The sequence below is a fragment of the Antechinus flavipes genome, chromosome 5, assembly GCF_016432865.1.
Source record: "Antechinus flavipes isolate AdamAnt ecotype Samford, QLD, Australia chromosome 5, AdamAnt_v2, whole genome shotgun sequence".
In the NCBI taxonomy this organism is placed as follows: domain Eukaryota; kingdom Metazoa; phylum Chordata; class Mammalia; order Dasyuromorphia; family Dasyuridae; genus Antechinus; species Antechinus flavipes.
Window position 1 is genome coordinate 43,953,428 of NC_067402.1, and position 20,127 is coordinate 43,973,554.

Sequence of the window (20,127 nt, forward strand, 5' to 3'; positions counted from 1 at the left end):
GCAGTTCTTAGTTTCAAATGATTTGTTTGGGGTTTAGCACCAAATGATAACATTGATTTTTTGTTTCTGTAGAAGTGTTTTAATGTCTATGACAGTGTTCCATAATTCCTTGACCTTATACATTATAAGGACTGCCAGTAACAGATGAAATATGCATCTGCACAAAAAGCTTTGAATGGGGCTAAAATATAGGTAAGAACATTATCAGTTTTTAACATTACTGGAAAGTCCATTGTGCAACAGCAAAAAGGATTTTTGACAGCCTGAATTCCCTCAGATTTGCTAGCATTAGCATAAATAAAACTAGAGTATGTGTCCACTGACACATGCACATACTTTTGGGTCCCAAAAGACGAAATATGTGACATCCATTTGCCAAATATCATTTGGATTATTGCCTTTTGGATTAGCAGATAATAGATCTGAAGGAGGTTTCTGATAAGGAGGAGGACAAGATATGCAGGACTTTATGATTCTATTCATTACAAAGCAGGAAGCTAGACTAAAGTCCTTAATGTTTTAACAGACATATGAAATTTATTACGAGTCTTTTGGGCTTCCTTCCAGAACCCTATTTTTATATGACTAGATATCTAGACATTCAGAACAGATATACAAAATGCATGATAATTCCATTGACTGACAAATGACAAATGCTAAAACAAGCAAAATAATAAGTCACCAGGATCACAAGTTAGGTTAAGTAAGGAACATCTCTATACAAGATGGATAGGCTTCTTCTTAGGTCAGGCAGGAGAAAATGCTACAAGCCATAACAGTGATAAATAGTCATAAAATGGCCACCTGCTTATTGGACAAGAGATTAGTCTGGAGATACAAAAATATTGTGGGGGACTTTCCATGGAGTTGAATCATCTCCATCACACTGGACATGGAGGAACTCACTTTTTTATAATTGAGCAAATAAATTAAGAATCAGTTACTGCTCTGGGGTTTTATGCAGAACTTTGATATCAAAATGATTGAAACTGACTGAAATAGAGTAAGCGAATGAACTATTTCTCAGATAACCGATTTCATCAATGCCTGTGTCAGTGAAAGCTCTGAATTTATAGTGCACAGGAGAAAATCCGGGATGAAGATCTAAGACCTTTCATTGTATCAAGGAGTAAGGAAGCACCACCAAGAACAAGACCTTATTTCTGGAAATCATAGTAGCTACAGATTCCAAAGAACAGAAAAAAAGTTATGGCAAAGTATTTCATGGAAACATCTGGTAACTTAGATGTTCTGGAATATATCACTGTTACATGACTTTAGCTACAGAGGAGTATCTTCATAAAAGATTGATGGGATAGAGGCATCTGTTCAATTGGTAAACTTCAAGAGAAGTGATATAATAGCAGGAATTATTTTAATTAAACTATATGATGGAACCAAAGCTCTTGTGTCTAATTTCCTTCCGAGGGCAAAGATCACAAAAAAGGTGCTTTTGAACATATAGTAACAGTTTTTATTTATACTTATGTCTGTGTTCTGCATTTATATTGCTTGGGAGAAAAATCTGGGGTGAAGATCCAAGACATTTCATTGTATTAAGGAAATGTGGAAGCATGACTAAGAATGAGATTAGATCCTAGAAATTCTCGACAGTTTCTTGGGACATCAGGAAACTAGGATTCATAGCTGTGGTCCAACACCACCCAGTCCACTCCTGCTGGCTCTCTATCACATTGAACATCAGCTCAATGCCTCTTCCATCCCCTGCCTTACACACCTACTCTAATTCAGACACTCATAATGATCAAGGCCACACTAGCAAAAACAATCTTGAAGTTCTAGGCATTCAAACTGAAATTCACAGATTAACTGCATTTCAGAAAGGAGTTCATCTGGTTGCACTATTTTGGCATATCTTATTTCTCCACCAAGCAGAAGCTCATTAGTGAAATGAATCTGAGTAACCAACTTCCGCCCTCTGAGTGAAGAGTAGAGCTATGAACTCCAAGATCCTTCTTCTTACCTGGCCATGCAACTCTAAATCAAGTCTTTTTTCCCCTTTCATCGTATCCCCCCAGTGTAGCATAACAACTTACACAATAGGTAAGGGCCTTAATGTTTATTGATCATTAATTATTACCATCAGTCCCAGATTTATTCTGTCACAATTTCTTCTACTAGGCATTGAGTAGAGACAAGACCCTTTTATTCTATGCAAACAATACTCTCAGGAGCACTCTTTCAAAAGAGTGCCGTCAAATAGGGGAGCGAGGTTGTCCAGACACCATTAAACTAGATTTGTGTTGAGTATCCAGATTCTTGGCCATTCTTTTCAGTTTTCCTGAGTCAGGGTTTCTTAAAACTAATCAACAAACATCAGAGATCTAGAAGAAATCAATTATCTTCCATAAAGCAATGTAAACAAATGCACTCAACTAGGTAGGGGAAAAATTTGGCAGCATCCCCATTGACTTCAACAAGAAAAGGAAAAAATCCTTTACTGTCTCCAGTGAAGGGCCCATTTGAATACCTTTTCTCACACCCCAGCATACTTACTTGCCAGATCATAAGGATTTAAAATAAGATGAGATTTTAGAGAAATATGATAGGTGTCTTCTTATAGAAGTCAAAAGAGTTCCTGAGATTCTGTCATTCCCAGAAGAAATGTTCTTCTTCAGAGTTAAAACAATAGATTCAGAATATTATTGGCTCACAAATTGGATTGAGACTATCCTTTTTTCAGCTCGATATCCAATAACAGTAGCTACAAATTCCAGAGAACAAGAAAATTTGGAAAAATCGTTTGATGAAAACATCTGGTAACCTAGATGGCCTAGAAAACAAATTACAAGAATTTGACTACAAGGGAGTCTTTTCCCAAGAAACTGATGTCAAAGGAGTATCTTCTCATTTGGTGAATTTCATGGGAATAAAGTAGCAGGAATTTAACTTAAGAATATGATGGAACAAGAGACCTTGTGTGCAGAACACAGTACCACTATAGTCTGGGACAGGAATCAAGAAAAAAAAACTGTTCATATATGTTTAAAAGCCCCCATTAGTATCTATCTGTAGTCAATGATAGCTATAACAGCTATTTAATACATCTGAGAAATGTCAAATCTTCACTCCAGATTTTAATTGTATAAAGGAAACAGAAGTACCACTAATAATTAAAGCAGATTCTAGAAGTTGTCTTTACAACTTTCTGGGACAGCAAGAAACTATTACTCATATCTATGGGCCACACCACCCAGCCCATTTTGGTGGCTTCCCATCACAGTGAGCTCAAGGCTTTTTCTATCCTTTTATCTACCCTTTCCTCCAGTTAAGACATGTTTATACTTTAGCTAAGAACATACTAATAATAGTTTTGAAAATATACACACCAGAGCTAAAACTTGGTAATTTCACTTCAAAAATGAGCTCCGCTCAAATTATGTCACTGCTCATCTGGCTGTTCTGGCACCTCTGAAGCTCATTAATGGACAAATCTTTGTTATTCTACAAAATCCAATCAGCCTCAGGAGTCCTGGTATCACTATCCTGTGTTCCTCTGAGAAAAGGGTAGAATCACATTAGCCATTAGCTAGTTGGGGCCATCAGCTGTTGGGCCAACAGCAGCTTCAGACTTGTCCCAGCTCTGCTGCTTCATACTTCTGGCCTCTAAATGAGTAACATGTGTAGATTTATTCCTGCCCAACAAGAATTGTGAGAAAGGAAAACCAGAATCTTTGTAGCCTGAGGAAACAGAGGAAAAGAAGAAACTTAACATTAGATATCTTGTTTCTGTATTACATATGTTTCCAAAACAAAGCCAAGTATGCCTTTCAAACTGATTATAGCACTTTGTCACTTCCATCAGCAGAGGTCTTTACATGAGGAAAAGACTGCAGATGCCCCAGTATGTTTCAATAAGCTTCTAAAGTGATGATCCCTTCCAAGGAACTGTGTTCAGACAACTTACTGGGAAAGCGATAACTAGGAGTCACATTTGTGGTCCATGCCATGCAGCCCAGTCCTGCTAGCTCTCCATCTCATGAGCTCAACTCAAGGCCTCCTGTACTCTTTGCCCCAAAGCCATTACTACTAACAAGAAGAGTTTTTCAAGGTATCAGAGCTAAAACAGTTAATAACTGCATTTCAGAAAGGAGCTAGACTCAATATTTCCTTTCTTACCTGGCTGCACTATTCTGGCACATCTGACTTCTTCATTGTGCTGCAGAGGGCCACAGATAGTGGGGGAACTCTAGGTGAGGTATAACACCCTCTAGCCCATCCAGGAAACCTATTGACATGTCTGGTTTGGCTCTCCATTCCCTCTAAGGATGTCTCAGTCCTTTTGAGAAGTCAGAGGGCATGACAACCTGCATTGTACTTGAAGCAAAGATATTAACATCTAGCAAGGAGACATCTACACAACAATAGCAATTGTTTATCTGGCTCCACATGTGCAGTATCCCAGTACAGTTAGTACATGTGTAGTGTGCTGTAGTGATGCAAGTGTATTAGGGTATTTAAGTCTGAGAAAACTTGAAAGAAACCAACTCCATGTTTGACTATCCATGTGAGTTTCACCCCTTCACTCCTCACCTACAATCAAGGATTCAGGTTGGTACTGAGATCCTACAGAGAACTAGTCGGGATACTACATATGGCGCTCAATGTGGGGCACAAGAAAAGGAAGCAGCAGTGCTCAAGAGCTATTCATGAGTAGGATTCTCCCAGGAGAAGTCCTTCAGTAATCCTCGAAGAAGAAAAGGGAGAAAAGACCAGTAAGACTTTTTTTAGTTGGGGTAATGAAAATGGGACAACACAAAGGGCCAAGCCAGGAAACTGATGAGGGACTTATGAAAAATGCCTACTCCGACTACAATTCTGCTTCTGTCAGAAAATTTGCCTCCATGATGGATTTATGATGTTAGAGAAAATCACATCTCACAAGATTCAACAGCTACTATAACATCTAACCCGGTAACCATCCAGAGGAATAGGGTGGAAAAAAACTTTGATAGTACTGTTTGCATTCCTTAGCATTCAGGCTCAAATAACAGCTGCTGTAAAAAAAACACTTGAAGGAATTGCAAATCAGCTTTTACGGACACAGATGTTGCTTGTGAATTAGGAAAGAAATAAATTGGAGGCAAGAGGGAAGAGGAGAAAGGACAGAAGAGTGGTCAGAGAATGCAACTGCCTCTCATTCTCATTGTATTGCTATCAATCTCTCACATGAAGGGATCTATTCGGCTGGTCAGAATTAGATCCCCAGCAGCAACTAGCAAGTGGATCCCATAATACTATGCCCCAGGAAACTCATTACTAGGGGAAAAAAAAGTCATTATCCTAACAAGCTAATTCAGCCTTGAGAATCTCCCCATTACCTGGAACTTTAAAAAAAATTGCTAAAAAGTTGAGAAAACTTTCATGGAATCAGTGTTTCAAGTTAAGATTACACAATCCATAGGTAACTAGAATCATTAACAGATTCTCCCACACTTATCCTTGTGATAAGTATTTGAATTTTACTCATTAATTTGTGCCTCATGAGCAAGCTTGTGTGTAATGGAGTTTTCAGAGGGGAAAGTGTCCCAGTAACACTTTTGGGGACAAGCTTTACTTTTTATAGCATATGCATATCAATCATGATGTGTTGGGGGGTGGGGGGAAGAAGCTAAAGTCACATTGGAAATGAATCATGTGTAGAAGGAAAGGTTATCACTGTCTAGGAGTGTTTGATATCTCTGCTTTGGAGGAAGGAGGATTTTAATGAGTTTTCCTTCCTTTTTATGATAGCATGGCATGTATTTGTTCATCTGCATTTTGAGACCAAGAATCCACAAGGCAGAATGAAAGTCAGAACACTTCTTTGACTCACAAAAGTGAACCATTCAAAACATCCTACAGTCTAATAAGACCAGCTGGACTCATTGAAAGGAGAGAGCAGAAAGGTTGCCCACTATCACCATTATTATTCAATATTGTATTAGAAACACTAGCCTCTGCAATAAGAGTCAAAAAAGAGATTAAAGGAATTAGAGTAGGCAATGAGGAAACCAAACTATCACTCTTTGCAGATGATATGATGGTATACCTAGAGAACCCCAGAGATTCTACTAAAAAGCTATTAGAAATAATTCATAATTTTAGCAAAGTAGCAGGATACAAAATAAATCCCCATAAATCCTCAGCATTTTTATACACCACCAACAAAATCCAAGAGCAAGAGATAGAAAGAGAAATTCCATTCAAAATAACTGATGATAGCATAAAATATTTGGGAATCTACCTACCAAAGGAAAGTCAGGAATTATTTGAGCAAAATTACAAAAAAGTTTCCACACAAATAGTCAGACTTAAATAATTGGAAAAATATTAAGTGCTCTTGGATAGGCCGAGCGAACATAATAAAGATGACAATACTCCCTAAACTAATCTATTTATTTAGTGCTATACCAATCAGACTTCCAAGAAAATATTTTAATGATCTAGAAAAAATAACAACAAAATTCATATGGAACAATAAAAAGTCGAGAATCTCAAGGGAATTAATGAAAAAAAAAATCAAATGAAGGTGGTCTAGCTGTACCTGATCTAAAATTATATTATAAAGCAGCAGTCACCAAAACCATTTGGTATTGGCTAAGAAATAGATTAGTTGATCAGTGGAAAAGGTTAGGTTCACAAGACAGAATAGTCAACTATAGCAATCTAGTGTTTGACAAACCCAAAGATTCTAACTTTTGGGATAAGATTTCATTATTTGATAAAAACTGCTGGGATAACTGGAAATTAGTATGGCAGAAATTAGGTAAGGACCCACACTTAACACCATATACCAAGATAAGATCAAAATGGGTCCATGACCTAGGCATAAAGAATGAGATTATAAATAAATTAGAGGAACATAGGATAGTTTATCTCTCAGACTTGTGGAGAGAAAGAAATTTGTGACCAAAGATGAACTAGAGACCATTACTGATCACAAAATAGAAAATTTTGATTATATCAAATTAAAAAGCCTTTGTACAAACAGAACAAATGCAAACAAGATTAGCAGGGAAGCAACAAACTGGGAAAACATCTTTACAGTTAAAGGTTCTGATAAAGACCTCATTTCCAAAATATATAGAGAACTGACTCAAATTTATAAGAAATCAAGCCATTCTCCAATTGATAAATGGTCAAAGTATATGAACAGACAATTTTCAGATGATGAAATTGAAACTATTATCACTCACATGAAAGAGTGTTCCAAATCACTGTTGATCAGAGAAATGCAAATTGGGACAACTCTGAGATATCACTACACACCCGTCAGATTGGCTAAGATGACAGGAAAAAATAATGATGAATGTTGGAGGGGATGCGGGAAAACGGGGACACTGATGCTTTGTTGGTGGAGTTGTGAATGAACCCAACCATTCTGGAGAGCAATCTGGAATTATGCCCAAAAAGTTATCAAAATGTACATACCCTTTGATCCAGCAGTGTTTCTATTGGGCTTATACCCCAAGGAGATACTAAAAAAGGGAAAGGGACCTGTATGTGCCAAGATGTTTGTGGCGGCCCTGTTTGTAGTGGCTAGAAACTGGAAAATGAATGGATGCCCATCAATTGGAGAATGGCTGGGTAAATTGTGGTATATGAATGCTATGGAATATTATTGCTTTGTAAGGAATGACCAGCAGGATGAATACAGAGAGGCTTGGAGAGACCTACATGGACTGATGCTAAGTGAGATGAGCAGAACCAGGAGATCATTATACACTTCGACGACGATACTGTATGAGGATATATTCTGATGGAAGTTGATTTCTATGACAAAGAGACCTAGCTGAGTTTCAATGGATAAATGATGGACAGAAACAGCTACACCCAAAGAAGGAACACTGGGAAACGAATGTGAACTACTTGCATTTTTTATTTTCTTCCCGAGTTATTTTTACCTTCTGAATCCAATTCTCCCTGTGTAACAGGAGAACTGTTTGGTTCTGCAAATATGTATTGTATCTAGGATATACTGCAACATATTTAACATTTATAGGACTGCTTGCCATCTTGGGGGGGGGGGTTGGAGGGAGGGAGGGGAAAAAAATCGAAACATAAGCGAGTACAAGGGATAATGTTGTAAAAAATTATCTTGGCATGGATTCTGGCAATACAAAGTTATTATTAAATAAAATAAAATTAAAAAAAAAAAAAGAAAGGAGAGAGCAGAAACAGGGAGGGAATACTCAAATCCCTTTTACAGTTTAACCAAATCAACTTAATTGACCACACCATTGTATATTCACTATTTGCAGCTCAGCTAACAGTGAACAACCTTTTTGTCTGCCATAGATTCATAGCAAGTTGATCCATGTATTAGGCTGCCAACTTTATCCTGCTCTGTACTTTGGCATGACTAGGCAAGGGTCAACTGTGGATCTGGGGCAAGACAACTTAGGGATCTGGGATCTTGGGAGGCATGGGTGGGGGAAGGTTTCAAGGAAAAAAAAAATAAACCCGTTTCCACATTCCTCCATTTTTAGGTGTCATCATCCCCTTTTTGTGGGACAAGGGATTTTCCCAGGATAGAGGTTTTGTCCTCCTTTTTGAAGAGGACCAATGGCATCACAGGACTTTGGCTCTGCAAGAGTGAAGCTGTCACTTAAATCGAATCAAAACAAAGTCCAGTGATGCAAAAAAAATTCAAGACCACTGTCAAAAACTGATGATACCAAGGTCATCTGCTGCGTCACAGGCAATTGATTGAAACTCAATACCCTCCACAGTACTGACATTAGCTGCCTTCATGTTAGAAGAAGAAAATTGTTCCCAAATGCCCAATCCATTGAGAGGAAAGTTTTTGTTTTGTTTTTGTTTTTGCTTTTTGTTTTGATCTGCAGCCAGACTCCATCAGTTCTTTATTTGGATGTGGAGAGCATTTTTCATGACAAGTGCTTTGGAATTTTCTTGGATCATTATATTGCTGAGAATAGCTGTCATTCACAATTCCTCATTATTTAATATTGCTGTTACTATGTACAACATTCTCTTGGTTCTGTTCATTTCAGTTTGCATCAGTTCATGTAAGTCTTTCCAGGTTTTTCTGAAATCATCTAGCTCATCATTTCTTATAACACTACAATGGTATTCCATCACAGTCATACATTACAACTTGTTCAGCCATTCCCTCACTGATAGGCAATCCCCTCAATTTTCAATTCTTTGCCACCGCAAAAAGAGCTGCTATATAAATATTTATGTATAGATTGGCACTTTTCCTTTGAGCTCTTTGGGATACAGGCCTATAAGGGGTACTACTGAATCGAAAGGCATGTATGAATCATTTTATAGCCATTTAAGCATAGTTCACCAGGAGAAATTTTCAGAGTTGAAGTACACACCCCCTAACTTACTGAGAGGTTGGAGGCAGGTCACTGACCCAACTTTGTTTAGCCCCTTGACCAATAAGATTTTACCTGGGTATGACTGCAACACATTCCACAGCTTATTAGAATCACAGCTGAGAGTTGAGTGGATGAGCAGCCCTGAAAAGAGCTCAGCAAGTTTTCACTCCAAAGGTGCTAGTCCTTCTCACACTCCATATATTACAGGTTATAGTTCAGTCAGGAAAAGAAGAGTTCAAGTTCTGCCCTTTAATTTTGTTCCCCCTGTATTCTGGAAAAGACTTCAGGTGACCTAGTCCCAACACCCTTATTTTACAGATAAGGAAACTGAGGCCCATGAATTAAGCAAATTATCTAAGCTCACACAGGTAGAGTCAGAGATGAGAATTGAAACCAGGTACTCTTGACTGCAAAGCTAATGCTCTTTCAACTATACTGCAAAGAATGAGTATGTACCTGTCTTTAGGGGTAGCACCCAACCATATATGCAATTCCCTTCACAAACACAAGCTGAACCAGACCACTTGTTTTGGCAGTTCGCATCCCATGCTAAGAATTAACTTGAACCAAAGCTTTTGAGATATTATGCATCCTAGGACCAATAAAGCATAAGACTGAATGAAAACTAATATTTCACAGAATTACAAAGTGAGACATGCAACATCTTACAGTCTTTAGGAAGGCCATCTATGCCCTTCCAAGTGGGAAGTGATTTATGGTAAAGAATGGAAGGATGTAGGGGAGAAGGCAGAATGAGAATATTTCATTGAAATTTTTCCAGTTTAAACCAGATGATTAATGAAAGCATTATGTGTTCTTTATTACCAGTTCAGCCCTGATAAAGTCAAGCAAAATATTAAGTTTATTCTAGGTCTTTGGGTTTGTTTTTTTTTTTTAACTCAGTCCCATGCCCATACATGATCTGTGATTCAGACACCATACTTCTCAGCCCTGAAGCTTCCAGGTATGTGATATTTACCCCATATGTTTTTTTAAAATCAAATTCATGACTGATTACAGTGATCTAGAGATTCAAACCCATCTTCACTCTACCCGTTCCTTTCCCTCTGCTCCTGTTTCATTCAACAGAAGTAGATAATATGATCATAAACTGGTGAAACACTAATTTATTCTCATATTTTTTTAAATTGACTTGTGAGATTATTAGTAAAGAGCTAACTGAGGAAACGGCTTCCACAGAAGGGATTAGTTGTGTTCTGTAACGTAATCTCAGAGAGCTAGTTTGGGATATTGAGTGGTTAAGTTCCTTTCCTAGAGTCACATGACATGTGTAATAAAAGACTTCTTCCTGATTTTAAGTTTTGCTCTCTATCTTCGTTTATCTAGGAGACAAGTGCTCATTGAAAGACTGAAAGATGTTTTAAGAGACAAGAAAGAATCTACAGGATACACGTGAGTGGATAATAGTAAAAATAAATAAATAAATAAGAGAGAGAGGCTACCAAAATTGACATTATTATGGTTGTTCTAGAACTGGAAAGGAAGATCCTCAGACCTATCTCCTTACAAGCAGAAGCCTTATTCTGTTCCCACATTGTGTAGCAATTTAAAGATGATTTACTAGCAAACTACATGGGATTGTAAATAACTTTCAGACATTTCTTGCCATCAACCTTATTTTTCCAGGTTGTCTTAGAGACCTAGACTCCATGATATCAGAATCAGACTGGGAATAGGAGGGAAAGTTTCCTTTGTCAAGAAAAGTTATGGACCACTGGAAAAAAATACAAAGTCCCAAAGTCAGAAAGACTAAAAGGAAAAAAGACAATCCAGCTTTTTGAGTGTAGCTATATAGGAAATCTCAAAACAAGATAAGAGCCATGGTAGTGATAAAACCATGGAAGAGAATACAAGCGAGGCAGCAGGCTATAGCAAATGGTTCATGTCCATGGTCTCAAAGGAAATTTCAAAGATTTTTGGCACTGTTAGTTGAGATAAAAAACATGTGTCTGGTGGAGCCTGAAAACAAAAAGTGGAGAAAAGCCACATTTAAGTAGGTATTGTCCTTTCTCCCAGCCTTTGTAAGGGACAAGACTTGCCTCCCCATGATCTTTTTTAACCACAAATATACTCCCATGATCAAAAATCTTAAGCTTTTTGTTTCTACTTCCTTAATGAAGGAGTTAGAATCTGGGAGAATTTCTGCATGAACTCATATAATTAAATTCTGAGGACAAAGACAATCTTGCTAAACCACAGCATAGCTCTACTAAACTACAGATGCTCAAATGTCCATATTCATTAACAGAACTTCTTTGGGAATTGGATACCTTGGCCACTTGAGAAACTACATGGGAAAAAGGTGTTCCCAAGCGGGAAAATTTTATATCATTAATGAAGAGCCAGATTCCGAGTGTTCCTTTGACTGCTGCAAAGAAATGTCTTGTAATGACTGAGAAAGCAACTGTTATGAGGAGAGCTAGTGAGGGAGATTTCAAATTTGGAGCTATGGTCTTTAAATGAGAGGATTTAGCAAAAACTGAAGCTACATCCATCAAAGATTCCATAACCCTATTGTAATTCACTTCCACTAATTTTATCAATTTAAAGCCCTCTGAATGAAATGAATACCATTGGAAAACTTGAATCTTGAATTCATATGGAGAATTTTCCTGATCTAGAAGGTTAAGGAAAGAGTCAGATTAGTTGAGAGATCATAGAGAAATGACTTGGGAACACATTTTCTATATAAAACTTAGATCAGTTAAAAACTGTGTTCCTTCACCCCCCAAGCAAAACTAGAAGATATTAGCCAATTTACAAAGTCACTTTGTTTCTAAGCATGTGATGACTTTCAAGTCTAGAGTGAAGGATAGAGGATAGATTACTGATCACCCATCTCCTTAGAGATTGGCTTGATTCTATTATACTCACAAACAGCTTCCTGGCTCTCTCCATCTGCTTCACGTAGGAGGGTCATTGTCATCCACTAATCCCTTTCCTTTGATTCATATTGACATCGGCCCTCAGAGGAGAGTTCTGCTTGGGTCAGGGCCAACAATTACTTTAGCAGACATCCTACCCCGAGATGTCAATCCTTCAGCTCCATGAGAAGGAGTACTGAATAAAGCAGACAAGACTGTTTGGAGTCTGAATGATCTGTTTTTGAGGAGTTACCTCAGAGAAGTCACTCTTCTTCAGGGGTGTATTAAGACCACCTCTCAGGGGAGTGTCCATGTTGGTTGGAACCATCAAGTTCGGGGCTTTTTGAAGAACTTGATCTTGAGTTGCTGGAGTTCCGAAGATCCTCAGAGCCATCCTATTGTGGGTATGGTGATAATGCTCAGGCAAAAGAATTCTGGCAGCAGAATTCTATCTGCCACCCTCCTCTGACATGTAACAGGCAATTTCCCTGGCTTGGCCAACTTTGAGAACTTCCTTTAAATTCCCTGTCTGAAATCTGGGGTGAGGGAAGTATTAATTTGCTCCTTTTTTAGTCACTTCTGGGACTCCATTGGTTTGAAGAATAGCTGATAGCTAATTCTTTTTCTTTTCCAAAGTTGTCTCTGTGTTTCTCTTTTGACTTTCTATTTGAGATCTTGACTCTCCAAGATAGCACTGTTGTAACTAGTCAGAATCCACAGCAAGGGCTGAATCATTTTCTTCAGAGGTGTCATAAAAGCTTGGGGTGGACTTTCTTTAAAACAGAATTTCAACATTATTCTTAGACTATGTGCTTTGTCAAGAAAAAAAAGACAGAAAGCAGCAATCACCTCTGACCCTTTTTTTTTTTAAAACAGAGATCCCACTCCCCATTCTCACCTAAATTCCACATAGTTCAGTTTAAAAAACACTATTGCAACTAAACTATAATGCCCTGGAAGACATGCACATTTAAGCTGATATGTTAAGCAGTGTAAAAATAATCACTTAATGAAGATTTTAAAAGTCTGTATTGTGACTAGAGCTCTATCTCCATGATCCCTACAAGAGCTGGACTCCTACTTGGCATGTTTGTTGTATTATTTTCTTCTTGTCTTAGTTCTCTAATTAAAATTGTCTTCACACCTGAGGTTTATTTTTCCTATGACCAGCCTACATGGTACAGAAAGGCAATACTATCCCTTGCCAATGCCAGATAATAAAGGATGATGGTATAAGGAAAATAATGAGTCAGAAAAGTGAGAAACTTCAAGAGTTTTATTTCAAAAGCCACAAAATTTAAAGAATAACAGTTTACTTACAGATATGAGCATGCAAATGTATGGTACCAATGTTAGTGCCATTGTTTCCATCACCAGAACTGATTAACATTGCTAGCATACTGAAGGATTGTCGATGTGGCAATTTTCTCATTTGACTAGCTATAACACCACAATATATATAGATCACCTTTTTAAAGTAACTATATAGAATTTTAGGGCAGAGAACATCAGCTAATCAACATACTGAAACATCACTGGCAAGACTAGATGAACTCAAAGTATTAGAACTTGAGCTCTTTAAAGCAGAAGACAACATTCTGGCATCATGTCTTGCCAAAAAGCACTTCCAGTAGAACAGAAAACAGAATCCTTCATGTGAAGGGAAACAAAAATTCTTAAGTAGGAAGGTCTTGAATTTGAATAGTGAGGATAAAAAAAGCTGCATTTTATTTCAATACAATTTGTTTCCTTTATAATTCTATGTACTTTATTCTTTTAAGAGTTATTCTACAGAGCTTCCTTAAAGATATCAACATCACTCAAGAGTTTAACTTATCCATCTGCCATAGAAAAGAAAATAGGATATGAACAATAATGGCAGTATTCTCTCACAAACTGGGAGGAAGGGGGGGGGTAGTAGGTGATTGGAAAAAAAAGTATAGCCAAATTCATTGAGACCTTTACTTCTTTGTAGGGAAGGTATTTTCTATCTCAATTCCATATAAGAATCCCCCCTGTAGAGTGTAAGAAAAACAATCCCAAAGACTATTACACTAATTAGTGGAGAGACACAATATAGGTGTGAGCAGGTCAGCATATATAACCTTTAAAGGGAAATGCCATCAAGTCATCACATGAACCAAGATAACGTGGGATAGTATGCCAAAAATCAAGAAATAACAGGTTCTAGAATACTGCACTGGTACCAAAAGGCTTCCAGCAAATTGTGGTGAGCTTTGGGGAAAAGAAGGACTATAGTCACATAGGTTGCCAAGCCTGCATAGATTACAGACTCCATCACTGAAGTGAAGTCTTGAATTGACTATGCTGACATTATGTCAATGAATCTGTGAGCTAATGAATGAAAATTGGTTCCTCTGAGAGTTGGGGGAGCAGAGACCCTTTCAGCATGGAGTTGGTTATTGTTTCCAAACCTACAAATCCACAAGACTTATCCAGAAGGGGGCTTCTTCCAATGATGGTTAGGAAAAGAGTCTTAGTGGCAGAATCCATCAAATGAGGATTATCTCCTTGTCTCCTACTAGAGCCCTCAATAAGCACCAATTAAGTCTCTTATCTTCTAGTCATATGACTGGAATCGTCTCAATATCCCAAAGACTTGAAAACCTTGACAACCAAATCTTAGATATGCATATGAGTGATGGCCAGGAAAAATTTCTTTACCCAGGCATCTACTCCAAGTACCATGAACATCTTAAAGGCATCATATCACTGCTAAAATATGAGTTAGACACCTTAAGGACAAAGGCTAAACCTCAGGAATAGCCATCTTGCATTTACTAATCTGGATGATATGAATAAAGAATGATCAAGAAAAGTTTCATAGACAGGATAATTCTGGAGCTGTACTGCCTATGCCTTTTTGTTACCATCACACACTTTAAAATCAGGCCAGATCCCTAGACACATTGCCCTGAGGAAGTCAGTCACTCCTTTTTGGAAACTCCCAGGCTGAAGGAGAACTGTCTTTATTAAATACAATGCAAGTCCAAACTCACATAGACAACTATATCTGGAAGATTCTAAAATCTAGAGCCTCAAAATATCTCTTATCCATCATTGGTATAAAAACAAGTTGCACACAACTCATCTCCTGAAGATGGATGTCTTCAGGGTGTTGATTTGAGACAACACTAGAAGAGGGTAGAGAGCAGACACCACTTTCTGTGACCTCCTCTGACCTTCTCTCAAACCAACAACAGGTTAAGCCCCTAAACCAATTCTGTAGTCAAAGAATACACAAATATCTGAAGTACAACACACTCCTAGAAGAAGATACCTTGGAAGAACTTCAGACTAGGTCTATTTCAAACGGGCAGGGGGACAGTCTGCTGAGCTCAGACCACAGAACAGGGGGACAGGGTTAAGGAGCTGGGGTGAGAGTCAGAGTGTTGCAAGCCTCCACGCACCTGGGAATCTTTTGTGAGCCTCTTAGGATATTCTGTCCTGGTTGCAAGCAGGTAGTTTGGCAGATTTGCTACAAAAGGCAAATTGTAAACCACTGAGCCCTGGAAGAATGCAGACCTAGACGCCATTACCCAGTACTGAAAATCAATCAGCAGAACTGCCCCAGGGCAAATTAAAGTAGCTATCACGTCTTTACATTGAACAGACCTCAAGCCTTAAAAAAAATGGACAAAAAACCAAAAAAACTCTCACTATAAAGTGAGCTTTTATGGAGAGAGAGAAAAAACAGACCTCCGATCCTGAGGCATTTAAAGGCAAAGCAACTCCAGGTGAAGCTCCAAAGGAAGACATGAGCTGGTCCACATTTCACAAGGCTTACTTGTAAGCTTGAAAAAAGAATCTTAAGAGTTATAAGAAAATGGAGAAATGAAATGAGATAATTGCAAGAAGGAATGGAAAAAGCATAATGTTCTACCAAAAGATATGAAAAAGACACCAATGCACTGAAAAACAAAATTTGTGAAATGGAAAAAAAATGCAATAAAAAAAATCAATTGGCCAATTACAAAAGGAGCTTAAAAACATAACTGAAGAAAATAATACACTAAAAATTAGAACTAAACAAATAAAAGTGAATGACTCAATAAGACTTCAAGAATCAGTCAAAGAAAAACAAAAAAAAAAAGAAGAAAAAATGAAATATCTCTTAAGAAAAACTACTGACCTGAAAAATAGATCTAGGAGAGACAATTAAGGATTATTGGACTTCCTGAAGACCATGATGAAAAAGAGAAGCTAGACATTATCTTACGGGAGATGATTTAAAAAAAACTGCCCTGATATTTTAGGTTCAGAAAGTAAAATAGCCATCAAAAGAATTCACCAGTCACCTCCTAAAAGAGACCTCAAAATTAAATCCCCAGGAAATATTATGGCTAAATTTCAGAACTATCACACCAAGGAAAAGTTATTGAAAGCAGCTGGAAAGAGAACACTAAAAAGATAATTTCTAATTTTCTTCCATCAATTAAATATAGAAGCTATGTGCCCAGAATTCCCAGTGTGGTAGCATATACCACACTTACTCTCCCATATTTCATAAAGTCTCAGAAGAGTCATAAACTTCAGGCAACTCCACGAGATGGAGACAATGTGGATCAAAGCATAGTATTTTCAATTTTTTCCTTTTCTCATGGTATTTTTCTACACACAACATAAACATGGAAACTGTTTAAAAAGACTGCACATGTTTAATATATCAGATTACCTGCTGTCTTGGAAGGAAAGGAGAAAAATTTGGAACAAATACTTAGAAAAATGAATGTTGAAAACTACCTTCACAGATATTTGAAAAAAATAAAACACTTTTGAGAAACCCATGTTCAGTCATACTGAGAAAAGGCCTAGTCATACAATTGGCATCCAAGGCATTGATTATATTGAAATCTTCTCCTTAAGGGAAAAGGGCTAGAAAGACAAAAGACCATAGTTGAAAATCATAGGAAAAGGCTATGAACTTTGCCCAGCATTAACTATATATAACCTCACAGTCCATAGACAAAACAGATTATGCCCCAAATAGTTTTTTAACAGTGATGATAATTGACTATGTCAACTAGACAGAATATTTCAGCTGCATGCTTTAAGGAGACTCATGAAAAAAATACTTATTCATTTGGCTATAATTACCACCCATCTGAAAACTTTCTAGATGCTAAAGAACAGTCCATCCCTGTAAAGAGCCTGAACTCTGGGGAAGTATATTTGAAACAATGTATGAACTCTTAGAAACTTTACAGTATACATCCCCTTGGTTCTCAAAGGAAGAAGAATTAGAACCAGAGAAGTGGAAATTAGTGGGAGAGCAACTAATAGAACATTACAATGATAATAGTTCTGATTCAATTCATAAGGAGAGACGGAGACACGGAGACATGGAGACACGTGCAAATTGTAGTCATTAGAGGTGCCAACTGGCCCAGTCACTGGCCAAAAATTAAGGCAGACATCTGTATGTCTGGCATAGGAGGATCAATAGCAGCTGAAGTTAGTGCTACCCCTTTGAGATGGACTTTTGAAGGAGAAACAGGAGTTTTTACTCCTTTTGTAGTTAAAAATCCCCATCAATCTGTGGGGAAGAGACATTTTACAACAATTAGGATTACAAATGAGTACTTTGGTTTTTTAGGCAGGGCTGCTGTTGAAGGCCTGTCTACACTCTCATCTGTTCCCATTAAATGGAAAACTGATACATTAGTGTGGCTAGAACAGTGCCCCTTAGCTAGCAATAAAATTCAGGCCTTATTAAATATAGTGCAGGAGCTACTTGACTAAGGACACTTATAAGTCCTAGGAATTTTCTAAGTCCTAGGAATTCCCCTGTATTTGTTGTAAGAAAGAAATCTGGAAAATGGAGGATATTGACAGATTTAAGAAAAATAAATGTACAGATAGAAACTATGGGAACTCTTCAGCCTGGACTTCCACCTCCTACTCAATTGCCTAGAGAATGGCCTCTTTGGTTGTAGACATTAACGATTGTTTCTATTCTATTCTTCTAGATAAGGAGAATATGAAAAGATTTGCCTTTTCAATGCCCAGTGTTAACTTAAGTGGAGCTTTATAAAAGCTATGAATGGACAGGGAATGAAAATAGCTATTATGTGCCAAATGTATGTTGCTGCTGCTCTTACTCCAGTAAGAGAAGCATTTCCAAAAGTTATGTTATTACATTACATGGATGTGTACCTGAGAAGCAAATGTTAGAAGCATGTCTATAAAAGACCATGGAAACACTAAGGAACTACAAACTGCACATACTGCAGAAAAAATTCAAAGACATGCTTCTTTTCAATATTTAGAATATGAAGTATATCCTAAGGTGCTTACAATACAAAAGCTTTCTTTAAGAACAGAGAAGTTGAACACCATAAATGACTTTCAAAAATTGATAGGAGATATCCAATGGATGCATCCAGTGTTAAGATCACCTACCAATCAATTACAACCATTATATGACATTTTAAGGGGAGACTCACCACACCAGCTTACAAAAGAAGCTCAAGAGACTTGAGAGAAGTTGAACTGGCTTTATCCAATGTGGTTGAAAGAGTTACTCAACCTTTGGAAATATCAGTTTTTGCTACAAAAGATGCACTCACAGCAGTCCATCAAGGACACAGTGTAATAGAGTGGGTGAACCTCCCAGCACAACCAGAACAAAGCCTTATTCCTTACCCAGTGGCTTATGGCTAGAATTTTATTAAAGGTCATTAAGCAAGCAATACAATTATCTGGGATAAGACCTGACAAGATATACACCTTTTATACTAATGCACAAATTAATGTATACTGTGAAACTATTCCAGAGTGGCAAATTTTATTAGCCATGGCTCCAAATTTTACATGGGTCTCCATTAAAGATAACCCAATTATTACATAATTGGTAATGGATTCTTGAAGAAAAGGTTTCTGAAGCTCCTCTTAAAGGACCAACTATCCTTATACATGCATCCAAACATAACATTTGTGCTATATATACTCTCATGACAACTATAAAGAGAGTAATAAGAACTCCTTTTCAGTCCACTCGGCAAAATGAATTGTATGTAATCATGCTAGCTCTTATTATCCAGGAGATGTAAATATAATATCTGATTCTGCCTATTCAGTAGGTGTGGTTCAAAGAATTGCCACAGTCCAAATAAAATTTGTAGCCTCTAATATATATCAGCTCTTTAAGGAGCTTCAAGGGCAAGTGAGAAAACATCCAGATAAGATTTATATCTTGCATGTCCACTCACATAGTGGACTTCTAGGTCCTATTTTTGATGGAAATTCAAAGGCAGATAGCCTTCTAACTATGTTGGCCAATACTCCTTTATTTCAGGCAGCCTAAGAATCTCATTTTAAATATCATCAGGCTGCTCAAGCTTTACATTTACAATTTGGGATAACAAAAGAGGAAGCTAGGAGCATAGTAAAAGCCTGTATAGCTTGCCTTCCTTTTCACACTCCTACACTGCCTCGAAGGAAGAACCCTCGTGGTTTGAGACCCAATGAAATTTGGCAAATGGACGTGATTATAAATCTTTTCGTCATCTGTCTTTTATCCATGTTGTAGTAAGACATTTTTCCAGGATTTATTTTTGCAATACCAGCGGCAATAGAGACAGTCCTTATACAAGGATTTGCAATTATGGGTGTGCCAGGAAAACTTCTGACATATCTGCACTGCCCTGAAAATATGAGCGACTGTCAGGAAGGAGTACCACTGACTAAGCAAGGATGCCAGCTCCCTCAACAATCAGGATAAAAAGGCCAGAAACCTAAAGCAGAGGCAGAAGCCAGTGAGTCCAACGTTGACTCTGAAGCAGAAGCAGAGGCCTCAAAGGCTCAGACAGAAGCATCAGAGGTCTCCGAGGCTGAAGAAAAAAGCAGCAATGACAAAGGCCCAGTAT